Raw genomic sequence first — 20,463 nt, 5'->3', positions numbered from 1 at the left:
ATCACCAAGTCATAGGAATTCAAATCCCCTGCCTTGATTATATTTTCCTTAGATTCTTTTTTTTCCCTTTTTTTAACTTAAATTTGAAACAAGATTGTTTTACATGTCAATCCCAGTTCCCTCATCCTCCCATCACCCCCACCAACCCCAATTCCATCCCTTTTCTGCTCCCCAGGGGGGGTGAGGGTCCTTGCATGGAGAGTCTTCAAAGTCTGTCATATCATTTGGGGCAGGGCCTAGGCCCTCCCCATGTGTCTAGGCGGAGAGAGTATCCCTCTATGTGGGATAGGCTCCCAAAGTCTATTCGTATACTAGGGATAAAAACTGATCCATTACTAGAGGTCCCATAGAATTCCAACACCCACATTCAGGGGGTCTGGGTCAGTCCTATGCTGGTTTCCCAGCTATCAGACTGGGGTACATGAGCTCCCCCTTGTTCAGGTCAGCTGATTCTGTGGGTTTCTCCAGCCTGGTCTTGACCCCTTTGTCATCATTCCTCCCTCTCTATAACTGGATTCCAGGTATCTTTAAACAGATTCAAATCCAATGTCTTTAACCTGGAATTTGCTGGAAATGTACAACAAATAAGGCCCACAAGATTGGAGAAGTATCCAAATGTATGTATTCCAAAGGAAGGAAATGATCCTGTGTTGTTGCCTTCCTAGGCTCAGTTTCTAACTTCTAGCACAAATATGTCCCTGTATTATTGTTTGAATGCCAGCAAGTTGCTTTCTTGAAATTATATAGTTCCATATCAAGAAAGACCATCTATGTGAAGTTTACTAAAGATTAAATATGGAAATCATAAGCAATGAAACATGCACATCAAAAAGGACCAAAGAGTCAAGAAAATGTAAGTAGCAATACAATTTCAAACATTGAGAATTAACATTTAGAGTTTTCATTTTTAATTTATATTAAATATTCGACATATGGTAGATCACTACTTTTCATGAAACATCATAACAGGCAATAAGAACATGGGTTGATAACCTGGGTCACTTTCATTGAGTGGGTTATGTAACAAATGGGTCACCTTTTCCTCTTACTAAAGGGATTAATTGCATTTTTCATATAAATGAAATCATTCACACAGTTCACACACATACACACTCACATAATTTCTAAGAGAAACTGAATTACCCCTTCCTATGTCAGACATTCTCTTGCTCCCCTTAACACCCACAGGCTGCTCTGCCAAGTTTAGAACAATAACCATATGCAGCTTCAAATGTCTTCAAGCATTTCCATTTGTCCTTCTCTCCTTAAAACAGTGTAATTCCTGCTTTGCTTCAGTATGCTTTCCTTTCATAAAAGAAAAAAATCTAAGAAAAGCCTTAGCAAATTACTGAAAAACCCTTTCATCCTGGATAGAAGTTTAAGCTTATTCTGTGGTTTTGGGTATGTGGGTGGTGAGCAAAATTCAACTTAGTAGACCAGAACGGTGTATACTTCTGAGTAATATTGAATATAAAATAGAAGTTCATTTCTCACCATAGTAGGGGACCATGTGGTCAATGAAGGGAATGTTAGCCTGACTTCAATTATTTGTGGTCAAAAAGGAACACAGAAATCGTAACTATCCAAAATTAAATGAACTCATTTTATCCCAAGATCTGTCATTGTATTAGAATAGGATCATTCCATCTGAATTTAATTTTTCAATTAAAACAAGAGCAACATGTTCTCAGTCCTTTGTGAAGCTGTGACTGTCTGTACCCCAAGCATCTATAGTGAGGTGGGTGGGGTACTTGCAGGATGACTGGGGGTAGTTCTCCTTAATTTGCTCAGAAAGAGCTCCCACCAGGAAACACACACACACACACACACACACACACACACACAGAGTATACAATGCTTGTACAATATGCTTACCTGGCCATCTCTTCCTTTGAACTGACCTGCCCTCCCCAAAAACCAATGGAAAAAAAAATTCACAAAACACATAGAATCTTGGTTGAACTGCAAGGCAGTTTAAGGCAGTTTAAGGTCTGAATCCATATATAGTAAAGCAATCATCCCTAATCACCCTCAAGCATGCCAAGTGGAAAGTTTTTTTCAAAAAGATCTCCACCAGAATGATTTCCGTCAGCATTTGCGTTCTGACGGAATCGTTTCTATGATTGTGCACCCAATTTCCGATAAAAGACTCTCCTAAGGTCCTTTCTCAACACTAGAGGAAAACGAACAAAGGGCTTCTGGGCTTATTAGAGGTGGGGAAAAGAGGGAGTTACCACCTGGAAAAGATAGTAAAGATGAAAACAATCCCTTTACAATATGTATGGGTTGTCTAAAAGGTTTTGTGCTGTCTCTCAGAAAAGGAAATGATCAAGGCCACTCAAACAAGATTTTCTCGGGCATAATAAATAGTGAGGCTTATGATAACTTATACTTGTTTTTTCGTCCTGTGTCTGTGTAATAAATATGCACCTTATAAAGTTATCTATTTTGAGGAAACAGAAGCTACATTTGGTTATTTATGTAGGACGTTATGTTCTGGAAAGGTGTTATGACTTGTTCTCAATCTGTGTGTGGGGGGGAAAAAAAGTGTTTGCTCTATGTCCTGAAATAAGTTGCTGGGAACTCAGTAACTCTTGAAAGCTTTTGACAGGGACAGAGGACTGCAGGAATCCTGAGAGACTGTAATTCAATAGGGGCCACTGTGTCATCCAGTGAGGCCACGAGAACACAGTTCCAGGAGCAATCATGGTGATGGTGTTTCTCTTGTTCATAAAGCAATGAGTAATGGCTCATGTTGTTTGTTGAGGCCTGCTTCTTGTTATTGTGTTTTTTAAAATTCATTTCTTGTGTCCTGTTTTTGCCCAGACTTTCAGTTATGGAGAGATTTTTGAGACATAGAACAAACACCGCACCCTCATTAGGTCATGAATGCTTTTTATCTAGATCCCTGGAGCATGATTTACATGAGTAGATTTTCCTTTATTGGGCCCCTTAGTAATGAAGTAATCATATTTATTCACCAAAGTTAAACATGTAGACATTGACTTATTGTCAGTGTTAGATGAGATGAAAATTCGTGGTGTACTGATGAAATATTCTGTGTGACATAACACTCTGTATTTTTCCCACTGGATTAATCCTATGCAAGCTATAATAGACTCTTTTCATACAGAACATATAGAAACTGAATGAGTTTCATGTGGAGTAAGACATTATTCAGGATGGTAGGGCATTGATGCCTGGTTCACTATTTTAGCTTTATTCTTGTAAATCAAATGGGATAGTAACTCATCAGCAAATTTCATAAATCAATTAAAGAGAAAGTTTACCAGGGAATGACAACCAGGCATCCTAGTCTATTTCTGTTGTCATTGTTACTTCTGATAATGTAATACTAAATACTGTTCAGGCTGTAAAGAAAAACGCTTTAGTTTGGTTCTTAACTATTGACCTGAGATTGAGGGATTACTTCTGATGATGGCCTTCTTGCTGATGTGTCCAAAGAAAACACAAGGCAGTGCATCAAGGACAGGGGCTGCTGTGAAATGGGTGAACAGTAGATCGTCTTACAACAAAATCCATTTCCCCAGAAATCTATTAATGACATGGATAGACTTGTCCATTAATAAAGGCAAACCCTGAACTCCTCTTCAAGAAAGCACCTAGTCCTTTCTCTTAATATCTCCAGAAGGGATGCAGCTTTAACATGGATCTTAGAGAGGATAAACTGCATTTATGTCATGATAAATTATAATACCAACTAAGTAAGGACTAAGTGTGATGAGGGCGGGTGTTGATTGTCAATGTAACAGGCTCTGGAATGATCTAGGAGGATAAGCCTCCAGGCACACACCTTATTTTCCACGAATTCAAAGAAATTAGGAAAGCTGCTTCCTCAGTCTAAACCCTACACAAACACATTTTTTTTTTTTTGCATGTGACTTGACTAATTTATTACCCCCAAGTCCACGTGGTTTATCAAAACAGAATGAGGCAGATTCATTAGTTGTTGAAAACAGCAATCTATGTGAGATTAATTATCTAATGATATGGTGGTTGTGGTTTCCACATGTGGCACACATAAAAGATAGAATGTTTTAGGAAATATGGCTATACTCTTTCTTTAATATCAGCATTAATTTTTATCATGATACAAAACTCATGCTAAGATTAGGAGTACGGAATTATCAGAAGCTTTCATTTTCTGGAGGGATTTAGTACTTAATTTGATACCCCATTTAGTCTGATACTTTACTGAATGCATGATGAGAGAAACAATAAATATTAAGGATTAATAAGCATTAATCCTTCTTTTTACAAGATTTTGCTTTATTCACTCATTAGTGCATTTGTGGCGGCCACAGCTGACTATGTGGTCTTGGTCCTCTCTTTCCACCATGTGGGTTCTGGAGCTCATAGCTTCAGAGCTCAGAGCTTATGGTGCCTCTACCTACTGAGCCATCTTGCCAGGCAGAAGATTCGATCTTCCTTATGGTCTTTTCTGGGTCGATGTTAAACTATAAGCTTTGAGGGGGATGTTAAAGATTTACTCACTATTACTTGGTTGTAGGTCTCAGAGGGATGACAACTTTAATTCTGAATCTCTTTCTAGTGGGTCTAATACTGAACTCTGTGCTGTTTTATTTATACTATTGATTATTTGGGAACCCTCTCATCCCAGGTGACAGGAAACTGATGGTGAGCCATGTCTTGATTGTATCCCTACTTGGACGGTGGCATCTAAGAGAACCACTTTTCTTTCTCATGCCACCTCTGCACTATGGGACACTCAGTATGATTGTCTTAGACCCTCTGTCCTTAGCATCCATGACTCTCATTCCATTCAGTGGTAATAGAATGGGGAAGATATAGGATTTACAAATACACTTCCTTAGTCTCCACTTTGAAAAGAAGACGCTGTGTTGGGTGTGGCGATAGCTATCGCACACCTCTAAACCCGGCTCTCAAGAGGCAGAAGCAGATGGATCTCTATGAGTTTGCAGCCAGCTTGGTCCAGGACAGCCAGGACTACATAGAGTGGCTATGCCCCTGTCTAAGAAAAACTAAAAGCAAACAAACCAAATCAAATAAAATGGGACATAGGTTTCTAAAACTGATGATCACCAAATTTTATCTCCCCCCTCAGATCTAACCTGAATATGAAGTTAGTGCCCATTGCTGTAGACTATTCTTCTCTGATTGCCTGAAAAGAATGTGTTTTATATTATATGAAAGAAAGTGGGGCATGCTGGTCTTTTTGGATTCAGGTCAATGACACTTAGATGATACAATGTACCACCTGCTCCTGACAACTACACACCCCATGCCTGAACAATGATGGCTCTGAGATACAAAAGGGCAGCAAATACAAGACAAAGTAATTGAATAACAGAATTAAGTACTTGAACAAAATTATGTTTCTCTTGTCTTTAGAAACCCAATGCTTATACTCAGTAAGGCAGAGAGGTTTGAATATCACCCATTTTAAACTAACACATTTGGTTCTAAGCACCTAGGTAGAAAGAGAAATATTTAATCAGCCATGGAATATATTCACATGTTTAATGTCATGTATACAGTAAGAATGGATGTACACCTTCATTATAGATGACGTTTAGCAAATATATGTGTTGATTATATGAAATAGATTATTTTAAGTTGTGAAACCACCATAAATATAGCAATGTCTGTAAGAAAGACATGGAATTAAGATATGTTAGTGAGAATTGTGTGTTTGTTTTGGGTGTGCATATGTGTGTGGGAGTGTGCATACATATGTGTGCACATGTATGTGGGAGCCAAAAAGAAACCCATGATGCCATTCTTCAGATCTTAGCCACCCTCGTCTTCTTTGCTTTCTTTATTTCTTTTGTATTTTTGAGAGAGCATGTGTGTAGTGGCATCCTGCTTTGCCAGGGAGCTTGTGGTGGTGGCCACACCCAAAGGAGGACTGGGTAGAGCCCTGGCTCTGGCTTCCATGCCTAGGCTGAGGATGTAGACCTCTGTGTGAATTTGGCCATGAATGTTGGCAAGGCAAGATGCTACTACAACAGAGAATTTCTCATTTGCCAAGAACTCACTGGCATGTACAATGGTGAAGAAGTCCTAGAAGGAATCCCAAAATACTTGCCAAGCCCTAGAATTACAAACTGACACCAACCACTTATTCTAAAGATTGGTTTTAAGTCCTTACAGCACTCTACCAACTTAGCTACCTCCCCAGCTCAAGATTTTTTCTTAAACTGAAAAAAAAAAACACAACTAGCATTTTTGTCTTTATTATTCATTTACCTGATGATTAGTCACATTTTAAAATGTAAGTAATTTGGTATATCATCTTAAAAAGCCAAAGCTATGATGTGGCGTTTGACTATGAAGAGATAGTTTTCACACCTATGTTCTAGCATATATTTTAGGTATAAAAGTTGCAAAACAACACACCCTATTATAGCTATTTATTTTAATTGTATTAAATTGAGTTATTCTAAAATCCCTGGTACAACAGATACTCCTCAGGTGTAGGACATAGGGTCATAGATCAGAAGCTCCATACAACCTGAATGATTTGCATTCTAACACATTTGTTGAGATTCCTGAATAATAAATCTCTTGGCAGGCTTGTATTATTATTATTATTACTGGCTTTGTTAGAACTGCAATTATTTTAGAAGACAGAGCATATTTTCAAAAGGAAGAGTGATTTGTGCCATAATCAATTTCTCACCTACAGCTTTAAGATGATTATTTATAAGTTGCTTAATCTATTACTTTATTTAATGGTTACTTTCATTATGTATTCAATTAATGTTGTAAACATAGTATTGATTCTAAGGATAGTGCTTTTTTATAAAATATGCCTGACCATAAAACTGAGCATCAAAATTTGAAATTTAAAACTGAATCTGAGCCTAGTTTAGCTAACACTTAGAAATGTGTGTGTCAACCTTTCTATTTTTGAGTTATAGGCAAAGACAATTCAAATACCAGAAACCCATGTCTCAGAACACTGTCATTTTTCATGGCAATTACCCAATTAAACTTCCCTTAATGCTGCACTCTTAAGGAAAATATTTTATTTGAAAATATTCTCTCTTGCATCCAAGGGAGATAACAGAAAATTTAAACTTCAGATATCACTTTGTCAAGGTTTAAATTTATGAATACTGAGTCACAGAGACATAGATAAATTTTCAAAAGCATAATGGGAAATGAATTTAGTCATTTCCCACACAGATCCCATCAGGCTTGTACATATTGCACACACCTAAGGAGGCTTTTGAATGGGGAATACAATGGTGGCTTATCATCCCATTTCCCTTCCCTGGAATGTAGTTTCATTCTTCCCAACTTAGTCCTGTGTGATTTCATCACCACATCCTAGTAAACATCCTTATGCTTGTTTGACTTGTAAGGAACATTGAGGGCTCCAATTGTCCCCACAATGTCTCTTGAATAGAATCTCCTCAATTTTCTATTTCCGTTACTTAGTATTGACCCCTTAACTTTGCTCCTCTGTATTCTAATGGCCAGCTTATTGATTTCTGGCAACACTACACACTATTGCTGTACTCATTGCCAATCCTTTGTTGTAAAACATTCACTTCTTATTGTCTTAGCTTAGCTTAGCTTATTGTTTTATTGTCTTAATTGCTTAGCTTCTAGTTGGAAGCTCATTATTATGGGACCCCCCCCAAGTAATTTCTCAGCCTTCTCCCTATACCTTTAGCCTCACCTGCCATAACTCCTGGTCACAGTCATCTATCTATTTGCTATTCCTCATGTCGGATGTTGCTTTCCTGATATTGGTACCAATTTTCTACTTTATCTAAAATTTCATAAAGGATTCATTTATAATTCAAAAAAATCTCAAAATGGTTACAAATGTCACTATTCAGAATTCATTTTCTAACCTACACTATCATAAGATTATTTCAGTGGTAATCACAGTAAATAACATATATAGTCCTTTACTAAATGCATTTATGTATACCTAGCTACATTTCTAGAACAACAATACATGAAAATAAAAGACACATTCTATATTTGTTCCAGTTTAGCTGCAGTGTGTTGTTAGAAATACTTTGCTTGAGTTTTAAATAGTTTATGTTGCTCTTATGTTCACCCAGTTAGGATGCAATATGGTATTATTTTTTAATTAATGATTCAGGGCAATATATGTTGATATTGTAATACTGGCTTACAAAGTCGTCAGAGATCACTTAAGATTGTCAAGCTATTTGTACCCAAGGCACTGAGATAGAAACTGCACAAATGTGAGTAAAGGGGGTTCTGTATCCTGGGTACTGCTGATTTTAATCTGTTGCCTGGGCGAGGCCTGCAGATGTTATTGTCCTTCTCCTACAGAATAGGAATCCAGGACCTGGAGCTTCACCTCTAACACTTACTGCTCCTCCACGTTGCTGGATGTTCCCATGTACTATGGCATTGCCTGCAAAGAATTAGACTGTTTCTCTCCAAGAAACAGAAACCTCTTTAAGTTCAGACAAGAAAAGTTGGGGATTTGTTTTGTTTGTGATAACTTCCTATCTCATTGGAATTCATGCTGCGTTTCCAGAGAGCAGGGGACACTAAACTAAAGGCTAGTGTTCTCAAGAGTGGGAGACAATCAAGCCACTGTGAGGCTCATGCCGTCATGTCACCTTCCTGGGCCCAGAAGCTGAGTGGAACTTCCTTCTGCTGGGTGACACCCTGCACCAGACCCCCACCTATTATTGCTTCCTTCTCAATACCAAAGGAAATTGTTTCGCTTCTGTTTTGTTCAGTGGAAGGCCATAGGGCATGAGGCCAAGGGAACCCTCAAGGAATGTAAAATAAAAGGGTAAAAGACTCATGCCAGCTAGGAGAACAGGGATTTGATTTCCTATGGGAACTTCTAGTTATGTTCCCCACCTCCCCAAAGTTATGATTTCTCCTGGATTCAATATTAGCTCTTGTTCATTTCCTATTGGCCTTTCCTTCCTGTCCTTTTCCCAAACAGCCTTGGTTTTATTCTGTTTGTTTGTTTGTTTTCTGAGACTGTCTCTTTCACCCTTCAGAGTTAATAGATGTATTGATTTTATCTGCCCTATCAAAGCAAAAAAAAAAAAAAAAGACAAAAATAAAACAAAAACACAATAATGGTTTTTGCCTTAGGTTTTCCTGAAATTTTGTATTTAAGATCTCTTTTTCAGATTTTTTTTTCCATGAACAAAAATAATTCCAGGCTCTATATGAAGTTAACTCGGGGCATAGTCGCAGAGCAAAGGATGGGAGCCTGTCTGTCCTTTTCCTTCCTGTCCACTTCCCCCATGCCTTCCTCTCCATATGCTTGAAGGAAAAGCTTTCCCAGACAGTATTCTAGGAGGTTCTTGTGCTCAGGCATTGCTTCTTTGATCCTTCAAAAACAAAAATACAATGTTTTCTGTATGAATGATGATAAGTCCAGAATCTAGAATCATCTTCTTCGACTACTTGTGTTATGAATGCTCAATGACTTGAAATAACTAAGCCTCAGTTTCTTTTTTTGTTTTTAAATAAAAGGAAAGTTCCTGACCTTTTTCCTCTAGGAACTGAAGGAAAGATGAATTGAAACTATCAAAGAAAAACATGGAAAATCCATGAAGCATTAAGTATATAATAAAGACTGCTTTTAATGAGCTGTAACTAGGAAACTATAAGATTACATAGGTATTGTTCTTTAGAGTTCCAGGGACATTACTCATGAGTGGGAACAAGCGTAGCAATACTGAATATCTAGCTGCCAGACTCCTATCTTTATAGTACCTTGTTCAACTCCTGAAGATTCTACCCTTCTAGGAGGTTCTATTGTGATACTTATCCTGGTTAGTTTTTAAAATCATCTTAACATAGGTCAGGTTCATCTGGGAAGAGAAAACTTGAACAAAACAAACAAAAAAGCCTACCTGTATCAGATTAGCCTTTAGGTAATAGGACAGGGGTCATTTTCCGGGTTGATGAGAAACGTCAGAGGGCAAAGTCTGCCGGGGAGGTATCACCCATGGTCCTAGGCAGTATAAGTAAGCAGGGACCAAGCCAGTAGGCCGCATTCTTCCATGGCTTCATCTTCAATTCCTGCCTCTAGGTTTCTGCCTTGAATTTTGTCCCTACCTTCCACTGTACTATGATGTGTTAAATGAAATTAACCCTTTCCTACCCAAGTGGTTTCCGTTCATGGTGTTTATCGCAGCCATAGAAACACTAATAGGATGATGACCTCTGCAATGCCCTGCCTACAACCACAGAAGTGAACTTATTTTTTAAATGCAAACACTTAAGTTTTGTAAATTCAGAAATATTCTGGAAAAAGTGTCCATTATAACGTCACTGCCCCTGTCCCCTAGGATCATGCAGCACTCACTGTATTTTAAGTCTATGTCTGAGGGATACTGTGGTTATTTGAAGTTCATGTGGCATACAGATAGGTAGGATGGAATGATTGTCAGCTCAGTAAGTTAGCACATGTCCTTTTAGAAAAGATGAGAAAACATATGAAGGTTCAAAGTCCATCTTACTCTTGGCACATAAAGAAGCTTCATATCTGTAGGAAGATTGATGTTCATTGGGCTAATTTTGGTCTCAAGAATTACGGCTGGCTCCCTGCCAAATGCTCAGTAAATGTTAGCAAGGAAAAACTTAGAAGTGGCATTCGATTTTGAGTGGGACTAAAGAATAGGTTATCCCACAGCATCCACCAACAGCATCATCATTTTCTCCACTGGGATCTGCTTCCTCTTCCAGAACCATTTACCATCAACCAGGAAAAGACAGCTCTGAGATGCTATAGTTCTGTTTGTTTTGTTTTGGTTTTGGTTTTGGTTTTGTGTTGGTTAGTTATTTGTTTTCAAGTTTTAAGTAAAACTTTTAAATCCCACAAAACACAAAGAGCATGTGAAAGAAAACAAACTGGTGTGTGGCCTTTGTTTTTTTAAAGGAAAGTAATCTTGATAAATCAAGGTTAAAGTTACATGTATTTAAGAGTCATAGCTAATGAATGTATTTACGAGTCATAACTACTAATTGTTAAAGCTGGAAATTAGAGTTCATTCTCTTTCCATAATCTGAGTTTCTCTGTTGAGTGACCAATGAATGATGCTGACAAAGTATGTGCTGTGTGCTCCAACTGTTTGGTCTCAGCCTACAGTGGAATCTTTGCCTCATTGATAGGTTCCTATTGCCTTTACAGATAGCTTCATATTTCACCCAGAATGTGGCTATCTTGAAATGTTTCATAACATCTAGGTTCCAATTATATCTCAACTTTGTGGGTATCTCCAGGTAATTCTAGGCTTTAAATAAATAAAACCTTGGCTTATTTTCTTGTTATTACTTGTTTGTATCTATCACTGCCAGGGCACTAAATCTTCTCAATCCTAATTCAGCAGTATTGTCTTTTCAGTTTGTCACAATGACTGACTACTCTATTTCAGAAGAATTCCTCTCTGGGGTCTTTGCCCACAAGCTGAATCTTCTCTAATCTGACCTTCACAATGATTTGAGGGAGTTTCCTGAAAACACAAATTGGATCATATCTTTTCCTTCTTCAACGCCTACTCCACCCACCCCATCCCCCCACACATAATTGCTCTTTGCTGAAAAAGATCTCAGAATGGCTTGGAAATTGATGGCTAGAATATCTGCCTTGATCCCAACCCCTTTCCTTACATTATCATATAATATCAGCTACCCTAAAATCTTCTCTCATACTGACTGCCTAATCACATTGGTATCTGAGCCAGGAAAACCAGCATACCTTTTCTTATACTGTGAAACTTCAGATGCTGCTAGAAACAACTCCATCTTTTATATGTCTTCCATTGTATTCTTTTGTCAGCAATAAGCATTCTTCCCCTCCTATGAACACTGGTCACTCAATTACAACCTCTGTAAGAACTTGGTATGTACACATTACTCTCTGCCCTTGGGTAATAAGTTGACTGAGAAGACAGACCATCAGCCCGCAGCTCTCTCATCAGATGCTAACTCCACCCTAACAGCTCTGATTTGGAACCCAACCGTGCCACTCACCATTTGTTTTCCAATTGGTAAATCAATTAGCCTTTCCAGGACTGTCAATATGGGGTATCATGTTCTCTTTGGGGGGGGGGGGGAGAACATCTTATCAAAATGTGATCTGCACTTTAGGCTTTTGACAATAAAATAAATAGGGAATGTTCAAAGAGCAAGTGCACTCTGGTTCCTAACGCAAACACTAAATTGCAAGTAAGTGATTAGCAGTCAAAAGAAAGGGACATTCTCAGCCAAAAGAAGAGGAATATATAGGCCCTTGGGCAGGGCCAGGCTTGTCCCAGGTTCCCTAAGGAGATTTCTGTTACCAGAACAGGGTGTGCCTCTGAATGATAGAGAATAAACATACTGAGTTTGCATGAGGTCACACTGTGGACTTAGGAATCCTTTTGAAGAGAAGAGACTTAGGATCAGAAAAGGAGTGGTCTGATTACTCTAAACACGACGAAATAGGAGGGGGAGGGACAGAATCTGGTGTCAGAAAATGACAGCATCTAGAACACCTTTCACTGAGTCACCAGCCCTGTTTTGTTCACTTCAGATTCCAGCTGTACTATTCTGTCTTCAGGGAGTGCCTATATGTTATGCCTGCTAATCTACCCTAGCTAAACCTTTGTTTGTTTAAACTACGTTGTTTCTGTAGAATGGATTCTTTTGGCAGCTGAGACTATGCTAGGCTAGGGGATGCAGTGGCATAAATGAGAAATGTCTCCTATGAGCTGATCTGTTTGAACACTGGGTATCCAGTTGTTCTATTTGTGGAGATTAGGGAACTTTTAGGAGGTGGAGATTGCTGGAAAAAAACACATCACTGGAAGTGGGCTTAGAGGGTTTATAGCCTCGACCTCTTCCTGACCTCTCTGTCTCTCCCTGTCTCTCTCTGTGTCTCTATGTGTCTCTCCCTCTGTCTCTCTGCCTCAGTCTCTCTGTCTCTTTCTATGTGTCACTGTCACCCTCTTTCTTCCTGGGTGAATAAAATGTGATAACCAATTTTTATCAGAGCACTAAAAAAATAACTAATATATGTGGTCAGAATCATGGATGTGCTAATAACTCTATTGTTCTTTTAGTTGTGTCTTGTTCAGATATCTTATATACAATATAAAAGTAAATAAACTTACTACTACTACTACTACTATGTTTGCTTTGAATTTCCCTAGTTTATTCATTCATATGTTGTTTTTATTATATCTATGTATGATATAATATATATATATACATACATATGTCACATACATTGTACTGATCACTGATGAACAATAGTTAATATTTAAGAAACATAATCTCTATCCTCACATAAGAGGTCCTAGCCTATTAACAGAACTTGTGAAATAGTCTTTGGTCTCAATTGCCTATGGAAAAGTCAGTTTAATGAATAAACTTAGGTCACATTAATCTCAGCTTTGATCACTCAATTTTCTATTTTTAATATTTTACAGTGTATGAATTTTTCTGTTCCCACATTATTATCTTTATTATATCTCTAATACTTAAAATGTACAAATTTGGAAGTATATTAAAAATGAAATTGAACTGGATTATTATTATTATTGATCCTCTGTGACAATCTTGGTTTTCATTTGACTGGATCTAGAATCATTAACAGCATTCTCCGCTAAGCCAAGTCCATATGAAAATACATAGATTAATAGAAATGGATTAAAATTAAGACAGAGCTAGCCAATAAGAAGCTCTAGCCATCAGCCAACAGTTTTATAATTAATATAGCCTCCATGTGTTTAAATGGAGTTAAAACGTGGCTGAGGGACCAGGCTGGAAAGAAACTCTGGGAACAGGGAACTAATGGTCTCAGTCAAAGCTGAAGAAACTGTGACTGATGTCAGTGAGAGATGGCAGCTGCAGATTCAGTGACCAAGTAGATGAACTTACCAGCAAGAAGCAATGACAGGTAATGACAGGCAAACAAAAGGAATATTACTTTTTTCTAGCCACTGCATGGAAGTACTGCCCATTCTGCAGGGATACTCTTTCCCCTTATGTTAGTTCTTCTAGTAGATAACCTTATAGATTTATCTAGAGGTATGGCTGTTAATGATTCAAATCAGGAAAAAATACTGAAAACACAAGAAGCCATAATATGATCAAGTAATGAAAATGATGTAAACTATATTGTGCACTGTCCAGCTCATACTTTGTGCCTAAAGTACTTTATTAATAATATTTCAAGTTTAAACACCAATTTAGTTGAAGATGCCTGGCATTAAGCACTTAAGAAGGAAGTCCTGTCATCCAAGACAATATGAATGTACCTGGAATGCATTAGTCTAAGTGAATTAAGCCAGTCTCAGCAGGTCAAGTAATGCAAGATCCCACTACATTCAACACTCACACTCACAGACACTGGGTAGCATGGGAGATTCTTGGAGCAGTTGAAAGTTAGAGAGTTGGAAGTTGGTTTCCAAAGGTATCAGTTCCAATTATACGGGATAATGAAGCTCTTAGAGATCATTGTAAAATACTGTGTCTATGACACTGTACTCCTCAAAATAATTACGAGAGCAGAGTTTATGTTATATTTTTTTCTACTACAAAATAACAAAAAACATGAAGAGAATTTTGCATGAGAAAGATATATTTAGTATCCTGATTGCATTAATGGCATCACGATTGTTGGCATATGTTGTAGGTCATCAAAGTGAATGCATTGCATTTATATATTAACTGTTCTATATCAATTATACTCTCAACGATACTGGCTTTTAAAAGATGCATAGCGTCTAGCGATTAGGATCAAAGTAAGAAACTATGATAGATGTGACAGCCCAGATTTTATGAAATTTATATATGTAACAGAAGAGACACCTGTCAAACTCTGAAGTGCTCTAGATTTTGAATGAGGATAGGGTTCAGTGTTGTACACAACTGATTATTTATGTTACATACAGTGACCAAAGTATAACATGTGCAAAAGAAATAGAAGGAAAAAGAACTGAAACCCAACTGCTTTTCACAATATAAGCTGAAAATTGGAGGTAACTATAACACAGTATAAGACTATTAATCAACAAATCAAGCAATGGGTAAACTTCACATGAATCGCATGGTACATATATAATAAACTAATTTGACTTTCGATACTATAAACAATAGGGATGGAAACCCAGCCACGTCCTGTCAAGAATGGGTAAGATTTAAAATTTCCCATACGGGTAATGTAAAAAGTTAATTTGATATGTTTTCTGATTTCTGTCAAATGGCCTAATCTCGCAGGTAACATAGAAAGGGTGATCTGCATTCAGAACAGAAACAGAAATCAGCATTAGTACTTAGGTCAGTGCTGTGAGCCCATGTCCCAGCAAGAACTTCACTGAAGGCCAGGGCACACTTGTAAGTGCCATTTATGGGGACTCTCTGAGCTTGCAGATATAGGATGCTAACATGAGCAGGAGGCAGAATGTTTCCTTTCCTCTTCAGGAACATGCTCAGTCTTCCAAAGCTCCAAGCAGGCCTTCCCATTTCTCCAGAGGAAACAAATCCTTCTGTCCAACATTGTTCATTGATGAGAGTCAGGCTGACTCACGGCTTTCTCAGAGGCCCTGCTGAAAGGACAAAGGGAACCTAGTTCTGTGTCCTTGCCCAGGAGCAGATATGGCAGGGTCCTGCCTGGGACCAGTGCCAAGGCCTTGAAGGAGCTAAGGTTTCAGTTCCTGGAAACTTGGCTTTTCTTCTTCAAGAGACTAGAGATATCAGTTGCAAGGCCATTGTGTGTTTCCTCTCTGATACCCTTGAGATAACTTGTGCTCCTCTTGTGTAACATTCTTTGATTAGTTTTCTGTTGACTTTATTTCATTTCTTCCCTAAAAACTATATAATAGATACTGTATTTATTTTCTCCTTATTCCTTTTATTGAAAATAACTTGATTTTCTTCAAACACTATATCCTCCCTGTATTCCTCTGTTCCTCCTCATCCTCTCCCATCTGGATCCACATCCTTTCTGTTTCACATTAGAAAACATGCAAGCTACTGAGGGATAATAGTAAACTAGGATAAAGCAAAAACTAGTACATTGTAATGGAAAGAAAACCAAACAAACAGTAAGAAAAGAGCCTAAGAAAAGACACAAGGAACAGATAAAGATGCAGGCATCCACTCATTCACAAACCCAAGAATCCCATAAATACATTAAATTGGAAGTTGTTGGGAGCTGTGCAGCCTAGTTTCGGATCAGCATATGAATGCTTGTCCAAGGGGTCACCAAAGGCAAGACCCATGGAGATGGCCTCTTCACTCAGTAAGAACCAGTAGCCCTCAGGGAGAGCACAGAATACTGCTAAGACCATGTGGCATGTATGTTGTCTTCTCTCTTCTAAGTTGATTCTCTTGGCACTTTGTAGTTTCACTTCTGTGGTCATGCATGGGACATATGTAATCATTCCCAGAAACCCCATATTTTTTCCTCAAATATTTTATCCTAGAATTCTTTGGGAACTGATACTTCTCAGATTTCTTATCTGGATACACCAGCTGTTACTCCAGACCCTGGGAACTTTTCTGATTCAGGGCTGACAGGATTGGAGGCAATAAAAGTTAATGGGCATATGTAACAAAGCAACACAGGGGACATTAGCTACATTTCCCAATTCTGGAGAGAGAGAGAGAGAGAGAGAGAGAGAGAGAGAGAGAGAGAGAGAGAGAGAGAGAGAAAGAACATTATGAACAATGTGGCATGGTGGAAAGGGAATGCCTTATCAAAGTTCACCATATATGGGGAGGCTTAGGTGTTCAGGACCCTTTTGTAGGACAAGGTGACAGAGAAATACAAGCTAACTCTATAAAAGCAGCTCATGGCAAATTGCAGCCCTATTGCTGCAAATACTCTGTGTTTTGAACGATATTGCTCTTAAGAATGTGTCCCTATATCTTTTAACTTTGTAAGGGCAGGCTGTGCCTGGGTTGTTATTTAGCCAAACTAGCAAAATACAAAGCATTGTTTTTGGTTTAAAAGTTGTTTTGACTTAAAAGTGGGGAAATGATGGTTTTTGTCTAAAGGTAATGCTGTGGGGTGGGAAAAACACATCTGTTCCTGAAGTATAAATGAAGGCAGCTCCAACTATTTGGGGCCAGCCACTTGCATGAAGCTCGTCTGGTGGTCAGACACCAAGAACAGAGAAGTCCTCTCACCCCACATGACTGATGCACATATGAACTCAGAGAGTCTGTGGGTGATTTGCCATAAGCTGTTTTTATAGTTAGCTTGTATTTCTCTGTCCCCTTGTCGTACAAAAGGGTCCTGCACACCTCAGCCTCCCTATATAGGGTGAACTTTGATAAAGCACTCCCTTTCCATCATGCCACACTGTTCTTAATGTCTGAGTCAGGACCATGGCAGGAAGTCAAAACATATACATAATGGACCTATTACCATGAGAGAGAGAGAAAAAGCTACCTCAAAACACTCAAAACAGGTGACTAGAACAACTGTAAAACACATAGTAAATTACTACATCGCAACACATCATGGAAAATAAGCATTAATGCATCTGCACCAGTAAAGATAAAGGAACACACAAATGAACAAACCTTCCCTGTGGTAAAATCCCCTCTAGTGTATGTACGTTCCCCACCCACAATGACTCAGGGTGTGACTTTCTACTTATGTGAAATAGCAGAAAGGAAAGAAACTTCACAAAGTCAGCAGCTGCAATGAGAAGTCACACCCAGACCAAGATCTTCCAAATAGTGAGGAAGAACCATTGTCTCAATGGTCTTCATCTTCCCTCCCTTAAATGCACAACCCATATCAAATGATGAGGAAGAAAAATCGATAAACTCTAATTGATGCAAATCTTGCAGAGTAATTGAAGACTGATTTAACACTTAAGATTATGCAAAGCTGAGAAAGTCTGAAAAAAAATATAGCTTGGTCATCAGGAGATTGATGACTACCTTAATTGCCATCCTAGAGTCTTCATCTAGTAGTTGACGGGATCAGAAGCAGACACCCACAGCTAAGCACTGAGCTGAACTCCTGAAATCCAGTTGTAGAGAGGGTGGAGGAAAGAGCAAAGAAGTCAAGACTGTGTTGGAGAAACCCACAGAAACAGCTGACCTGAGCAAATGAGAGCACAGGGGATCCCAGTCGTAAAGCTGGGGAACCAGCATTGGACTGAAATGGGCCCTCTGAATATGAATGACAGTTGGGAGGCCTGGGCAGTGTATGGGACCTCTGACAGTGGAACCAGTATTTATCCCTACTGCACAAATGGACTTTGGGAGCCCATTCCTTATGGAGGGATACTATTTCATCCCAGATACAAGGAGGAAGGCCCTCCCACAAATGATGTGTCAGACTTTGATAATTAATCCCCCATACAAAGCCTCACTATCCTTGGGGAGTGGGTGGGGGTGAGTTGGGGGAGCATGGAAGGATGGGGAGGAGAGGGAAGGAGAGGATTGACATGTAAAATAAGAGTGCTTCTAAAAAAAGAAAGAAATTGATCTATGCAATTAGAAACCAAAGGTGATAGGAAGCAGGTTCAAAGCCTGAATAGTTATAGATTCCCATATATAATGTTACTTTAAAAATACCTTTGTCAAGCTACCTGAGCTGAATGATATTCCTAATTCATGATATGATGTACAACACTTTCAGACCATATTTTCACAAAATTCATTTACCTTTTTTTCAGTCTCTTTATATAAATATTTTCTGAATCAATAAGATCCAAGACACAAGAATTTTTATCACATAAATAAATCCACAAAAATGATTGTTATACAACACCTTTATATTTTCTCTTTGCTACATCTCTCCCTATGTAATGTATTTGCTGATATTGATGTCATTCACACATTTAGACTTCTATTTATAGAAATTAAACACTTCAAATCTGAAAAAATCTTAAATCATTATTTTTTCACATTTCCTCCAAACATGAGGTAAATTCCCACTATAGGATATTCCTTGCTTAAGTCCAACTCTAGCCTTTCTATAAATAACAACAGAGAAACATAAAATAATCAATTATAAGGGTAGTAATAAAAGCAAGTGATAAACAATGCTTAGGAACACCTCCATATTTCAGGCAACTTGAATTCTATTTCCTGAACTCAATATCTATAGGTATTCTCAGCAATAAATCTAATCTTATATCAAAGGAACAAAAAAAAAATACAAAAATTAGAACGAACACAATACTTCCCTGGGAAAAAGGCAGTTGAGAACTTATTAGTATATCTTAGATAGCTGAATATTAACCATAATAAGCTATGCCATGTGTAACAAGTAACAGATACTGTTCTAAATTCCTTACAAACATTATCTCACTTAAATCCCATAAATCCATTGCATAATATAGTGTTACTTAGTAGGTTGGGTGAATGTTGTATAGAAAATTGAAGTGACTAGTCTTATATTAAAGAATATAATTGCTTTTCAAAGGTCTGAATTTTTTATCCGATCCATCTCTGAAAAATATTCATTTTCCATAGAGCCACAATAGAAATGCTTCATGTGTTCACTCTAAAATGGTATCTATGTTATAGTAGGGGGATTTGTTTCAGATAGGTAATAATAAATCTTAATCCAGATCTGACCAAACAACTCAATATAAATAGCATTTAATTAAAATTTATTTAGCCTGTAAATATATCTGATAATTGTGATTATAAGACACATGTGGATACTATATTATCAATTATAAATGAAGGTCATACATAAATCTGTGATATTCAATAAAAATACACCAAATACATTGAAACTCACTCTGAAACTCTACCTTCGGATACAACTATGGTGCCCACTGATGAACTTCTGCTAGACACCTCCCAACAATTCTACTCATGCACTGGTCCATACCTTTTGGGTGTTGACCTGCCTATTGCAGTAATACATCAAATTTTACTTACTCGGGTGGAGTTTGAAGAATAGTATGCCATCCTTTTCTCTCTACTGAAATTTATATGTATCCATGGGCTTTTATTTATCTATTTCTTTGGTGTTACATATTCCATGTCATGCCTTGCTACAGTGCATTAGAAACAGCAGAAAACCACTGAATTGAAACTTCTCCCCTGTAAGCCTCCTGGATGGTTTTGATATAGTAGCCCATGTTGCCTATATAACTGACTCTGGTAACTCTGAACAGCAATTTTACAGACATCTCTTAAAAAATAGCTGGTGTGATTGCCTGTGTTGAAATCTTTCTTGTACAAATAAAGCTTGTCTGAGGGTCACAGAATGGAGCTTGCCAGGAGCTAATCAGAGAGGTCTCAAGGTCTGTACAGACAGACAGGAAGTGAGATAGCCCAGCTAGCTCAGTCAGTAGTGCATGATACTCTTAATCTCAGAGTCTTGAGTTCGCACTCCATGTTGGGCACTGTTTGGTAACAGAAATTTCTGTCTCTCCTGGTCCCACAACCATTTAATCCCAAATAAATACACAAAGTCTTATATTAATTATAAACTGTTTTGCCAATGGCTGTTAATCTATG

The sequence above is a fragment of the Phodopus roborovskii genome, unplaced genomic scaffold, assembly GCF_943737965.1.
Source record: "Phodopus roborovskii unplaced genomic scaffold, PHOROB, whole genome shotgun sequence".
Lineage (NCBI taxonomy): Eukaryota > Metazoa > Chordata > Mammalia > Rodentia > Cricetidae > Phodopus > Phodopus roborovskii.
Note: the sequence above shows the minus strand (reverse complement) of the source record.